Genomic DNA, 6,003 nt, shown 5'->3' on the forward strand with positions numbered 1-6,003 from the left:
GCCAGCCACAAATGTGTCAAATGCCCACCGTGGCTGCGCCCACCACAGCCCCCCACCCCCCACATGCCCAGCCCTCCTGGGTCAAGCACAACCCTGATGCAGCTCTCAATGAAATCCAGTTTGACACCCTGGGCCTAAGTGGAGTTGCTGTTACTAACCCTAAGCCTTGATTCTATCCCTCGGTTCATGCAGCCTCCTCTCCCTTTGGAAATAATTTGACGGCAAGGGCTATCACAGTCCTAGAAGAGAGATGGGCTGGTGGGGAGGAGAAGGAGGGGGAAAGGACCCCAAGGCAGATGATCCTGTGGCTTCCGTGGCCTGGAGGGACCCTCTCCCTGTCCTCGGCCTTGCCAAGCCAGCCTCCCTCAGCAACCAAGAAAGAAATCACTTAACTCCATTTTGCAGAATTAAGAGTACTTTTGCTGGTTATGAGTAGCTAGCAGCTAAGCAAAACAAGGTCTGAGGCAAACACGCGCATAATCATAGATATCAATATGTGGCCGAACCCCCTCCTCTTGGTAACCCCATCCCATAGTCCAATCCGCACAACAGGCGTAATGTGGGTTCCATCTTTGAAAAGCATCATCAGGTTGGTATGCCGGACAGTTGGTCTTGGTGGGCAAATCCACTATCTTCACCATGCGCAGTAGATGGTGAGAACAAAACTTCCTTTTTACAATCACTCCTGTACTTAACACGTCCCCTCCCACATACCATGCCTCCCCCTCCCCATTTCAATGACAGCCGAAAGCAAGGAGCGAAGCAGAGGCTGACAGGCCTAGTCAATAGCACATGTGGTTCTTCACTATCTCTCCTTTTTTAGACACGACCAAGGTTTTCACGGCAGGAAGTGGCTTTTTTGTCAAGTGGGAGTGGGTGGGTGGGAACATACCTGCCTGTCTGGCCACCGATTTAAATAGGCGCACTCTGCCGCTGCCGAAGCTTCCTGGTTTGTACCACGACAAGTCCTGTGATCAATCCGACCGATACGATCACACCCAAGACCACGGCCCCCGTGATGATGGCCTTCTTCATGTTGACTCCTGGGAAGAGAAAAAAGAGGAGAAGCCACACGCAACGATCTTATAAAACATCTGTCAGCTTAAGTACTACCCAATAAAGGGGAATCTTTGTAGCTTAGGGTTGACATGTGGGGTCTTTGGGGCTCTCTGAGCTTGGTGGGTTTTTTGGGAGGTGTTTCATGACCCAGCTAGAGAACATTATCAATGCTAGAAGTGAGGGGTTTAAAAGGATGGGAGGGGGAGGTTGGATTCTGGGGTCCTTGGTGCTCTCTGAGCTTAGTGGTTTCCTTGGTGACATTTCACAATCCAACTAGGGAACATTATCAGGGCTAGAAGACAGTGTGGGTTAGCAAAGAGGAGAAGGAGGAGGAAGGCCTGTGGGATCCTTGCTGCTCTCTGAGCTTGGTGGTTTTCTTGCAGACATTTTGTGACCACTGTTCCCTCTAAGGTGCGTGGCTGCGCGGCCGCGCAAGTGGAAAGAAACCCCCACGCAGCAGTTTCTAACTGCCGCGCGGAGATTTCTACCAAAGCAAACGTGTGGAAGACCTTTGCAGGTGGCTAGAACTGGCTGCCCGCAAAGGACCTCCCCAGGCTTGTTTTGATGAGCCGCCCGTGGCAGTGGTGCCTCTCCCTCTACGCGGAGCACCTGAGCTGACCCCCGCGTTATCCCTCCCCCTTCCGTGCTTTTAAGGCCGCGGGAGCTAGTAGGAAAGCGGCGGAGGTGGAGGCGGCAGCAGGGGTAACCCAGAGCCCAGCTGAGGTGCTCCGAGCGGAGGGGAAGGCACCACCGCCGCTGCCATGGGTGGGGGCGCCAGCAGGAGCTTTGCAGGCTTCACCGGCAAAGAAGGAGAAGAAGCAAGAGGACTGGCGGCTTTGCAATGCAACCCCCTGGTCCTGCCGGCCGCGGATTTGATTCGGCGTAAGCGGGGGCCGAACACATGCTGCGCCAACTTTGCATCGCGTCTTTGCTGTGAAGCGAAGTAATTCAACACACCCCCCCCAAAAGAACATGTGTGTGTGTGAGAGAGAGATTCCACTTGATGAGATGGTGGTAGAAAAAGTATACGAATTGCGAATTGGATCAAAATTGGTGGCCAAAGGAGTGGAGGGAAGAAAGGAAGGAAGGAAGGAAGGAAGGAAGGAAGGAAGGAAGGAAGGAAGGAAGGAAGGAAGGAAGGAAGCCCTGCCCCCTGTGAAAAAAACTGAAGATGGAGCAGTGAATGAATAAACCATAAAAGCAACAAACAGTTAATGCGTAAGTAAGCTGAGGAGCAAGTTCTCAATTAAGGAAGCATTATAAGAAAGAAATATAAAAAGCTTATTTTAGTCTTCATTTAATTACTTGTATTGTAGTCTGATGTAACATCTTTTTAAAGTTAACGTTAGTTAGAAAAGATAGGGTACAAAACTTAAATAATAAAAAAATTGTACATTCATTTTGAAAAATAAATGCAATACTTGATTAATTTCATATCTTTATTTAAAATAGTTTTGGCATGGCATATGATTTTATTGACTCAGTTGGAAATGATGTGGATGTTGGATCTGATTTTGAGGTATATATATATTCTTAAGTAACATAACATATAGCATATTGTCCAAAGTTGCTAGACTATTTAATTGATCTTACTACTTTAAAGGGGGAGAGTTTCATGATAAATTATTTTATTACATTTATGTTGCATTTATACATTATATTTATTACATTTATATTCCACATTATATATTTGTATTGTTATTTTAGTGTTTATTGTCAATTTTGATAGATATTATATTTATATATCAATACTGATTTTAGTCATACTAAATAACAATTACTGCTATTATTTATCAGCATTAAATATTTACAGTTTTTAATTAGAGGGAACATTGCTCAGGACTGTCATGTGTCAAAAGTGGTGCAATGCAGGGATGTAAAAGAGAAAGGCCACAGGGCAGTTGTGAAAACTGTAAGGAGCCGATGTGTGATGGGTTCGGTTGGGGTATGAAGGGCAGGTGAAAAAGTAGAGCAATTTGAAGTAACCTGATCTTCCAATTGTGGAGACACGACCCAGTCTACCAATCACACAGACAGAACCCGGTCTACCAATTGCAAAGAAGGGATCCGGTCCACCACTCGCACGGTCAGCACCCGGTCTACCGATGCCGCAGACGGCTCCCGGTCTACCAATAGCAAAAGTGCCTGGTGTGGCGAGGCCCGGTCTACCACTTGTGAAGACACACCCCGGTCTACCAGCTTGAAGGCAGCACCAGGCCGGCATGATGCGACCCGGTCTACAAGCCCCCCCACGTCCCCCTTTTCCTTCCTTCCGTCTTTCCCTCCCTCCCTTTCCTTCCTTCCCTCCTCCCTCCCTCTGTATTTATCTTTTCTTCATTTCTCCCTTCCTCCTATTCCTTTTTCCCTTTCTCCGTCTTTCCTTCTGATGAAAGAAATGTCCTCCTGGGTTCGGCTCCAAGTGGGGGAAAAGACACTGGAGACATGGAGGCTGCTTGGAAAGATGGTTTATTGGTGGACAGGACCACATGGCTTGAGTCCTGAACAGAAAAGGGGGATCAGATGCTTCAATGTTGGTGGAGAAGAAGAGAAGGAAGGACTGAGATGCTGAGTCCCTGGTTTTATGCCCTCCCTGCGGCTACATCTTCAAGTCTTGCAATGCGCCCTAGTGGCTAACAAGTGAATGGCGGCTACATCTTTAAGTCTTGAAAAAAAGAAGCAGTTGCACAACGGTTTGAAATGGAAAAAAAAAAAAAGCAAAAAAAGTGAACTATGGCTACATCTTCAAGTCTTGCAATGCTCCCTAGTGGCCAACAAGTGAATGGCGGCTACATCTTCAAGTCTTGCAATGCATCCTAGTGGCCAACAAGTGAACTGCACCTACATCTTCATAGTCTTGCAACGCACCCTAGTGGCTGAGAAGTGAATTGTGGCTACATCTTCAAGTCTTGCAATGTACCCTAGTGGCCCACAAGTGTACTGCACCTACATCGCCAAGTTAAGCAACGCACCCTAGTGGCCAACAAGTGAACTGCACCTATCTCTTCAAAGTCTTGCAACGCAGCCTAGTGGCCAACAAGAGTACTGCGTCTACATCACCAAGTTAAGCAACGCACCCTAGTGGCTGACAAGTGAACTGCACCTACATCTTTAAAGTCTTGCTATGCACCCTAGTGGCCAACAAGTACACTGCGCCTGCATCTTCAAGTCTTGCAATGCACCCTAGTGGCCGACAAGTGAACTGCACCTACATCTTCAAAGTCTTGCAACGCACCCTAGTGGCTGAGAAGTGAATTGCGGCTACATCTTCAAGTCTTGCAACGCACCCTAGTGGCCGACAAGTAAACTGCGGCTACATTTCCAAGTCTTGCAACGCACCCTACTGGCCAACAAGTATGCTGTGCCTGCATCTTCAAGTCTTGCTATGCACCCTAGTGGTCGACAGGTGAACTGCAGCTACATCTTCAAGTCTTGCAACGCACCCTGGTGGCTGAGAAGTAAATTGTGGCTGCATCTCCAAGTCTTACCATGCACCCTAGTCACCGACAAGTGAACTATGGCTACATCTTCAAGTCTTGCAACGCTCCCAATGGCCAACAAGTGAACGGGGGCTACATCTTCAAGTCTTGCTATGCACCACTGTTCCCTCTAAGGTGCGCGGGTGGCAAGAAAACCCCGTGCAGCAGTTTCTAACTGCCGCGCAGGGGCCTCAGAAAATCTAGGGTTAGCACGGGCGCGGGGATGGCAGCAGGAGCTTATGCGGTACAGCTGGTCTCCTAGGACCTCCTGGGCATCGGCTGCTCCACTCATTACCGTCAGTCCCCCCCGTGTTCAGCAAAGCAAACACGGGGAAGTCCTTTGCAGGCAGCTAGAACTGGTTGCCCGCAAAGGACCTCCACATATTTGTTTTGATGTGCACGGAGCGACTGACGGTAGTTTGCGCTGGCTTCAGCTGCTCAGACTAGCATCAGTCGCCCCGTGTTCAGCAATGCAAGCTGCTTCCACCCTGCTCTGTGGCTGAAGTGAACCCCCAAAGCCCCCGCCGCCACCAGAATATCTGTTGCCGCCCGTGGCACGACAAAACCGCGCTACGCAAAATAGCGGAGATTAAATCGCGTCACTAAAGTCGCGACGTCATCATCGCGCGTCATCACCGCGGGGACAACAGCGCGGTGACAGAAGGGCGTTCTACATGCTTCGTTCTTTGCCTCCAAAGGTAGCCCTCCTCCTCCAGCTGACAGCGGCAGCAGGCACGGGGCAAAGCGGGCTGCCCAGCAGCAGCAGCCCGCGGGAAGGGTCCAGCTCAGCCGCGGGGGGCAGCAGGAAGCCCGCGGGGGGCCCGAGCAGGGCCGCCGACGCTGGCGGCGGAGGAGGACGCAGCAGCGGCAGCGGCTGAGGCTCTCCCGGGGCCGGCGAAGCGGGCTTGCCCGGCAGAGGCAGGCTGCCCTCTTCTTCCTCAACAACATCTCCTTGGATGGGCGGCCGCCGCCACCGGGCAAGCCCGCTTCGCCGGCCCCGGGAGAGCCTCAGCCGCCACCGCCGCCCGCCCTGCCTCTTCCTCCGGGGGAGGCGCCGGCGGCGCAGGCCGCCCGTCCAAGGAGATGTTGTTGAGGAAGAAGAGGGCAGCCTGCCTCTGCCGGGCAAGCCCGCTTCGCCGGCCCGGGAGAGCCTCAGCCGCCGCCGCTGCCACGTCCTCCTCCGCTTCCTGATGCCCCCCGCGGCTGTGCTGGACCCTTCCCGCGGGCTGCTGCTGCTGGGCAGCCCGCTTTGCCCCGTGCCCGCTGCCGCTGTCAGCTGGAGGAGGAGGGCTACCTTTGGAGGCAAAGAACGAAGCATGTAGAACGCCCTTCTGTCACCGCGCTGTTGTCGCGGCGGTAGGGTCGGTTTTTTATTAGCGCTTCGGACGCCGCGGATTTGCCTCCGCACTTATGTCGGCGCGGATAAGGGCATCGCGGTTTTGTGGTGGAACCGTTGCCGCCTCCTCCT

Source organism: Thamnophis sirtalis, unplaced genomic scaffold (genome assembly GCF_051295495.1).
Source record: "Thamnophis sirtalis isolate CommonGarterSnake01/CBP01778 unplaced genomic scaffold, rThaSir2_p1.2 scaffold_4, whole genome shotgun sequence".
Lineage (NCBI taxonomy): Eukaryota > Metazoa > Chordata > Lepidosauria > Squamata > Natricidae > Thamnophis > Thamnophis sirtalis.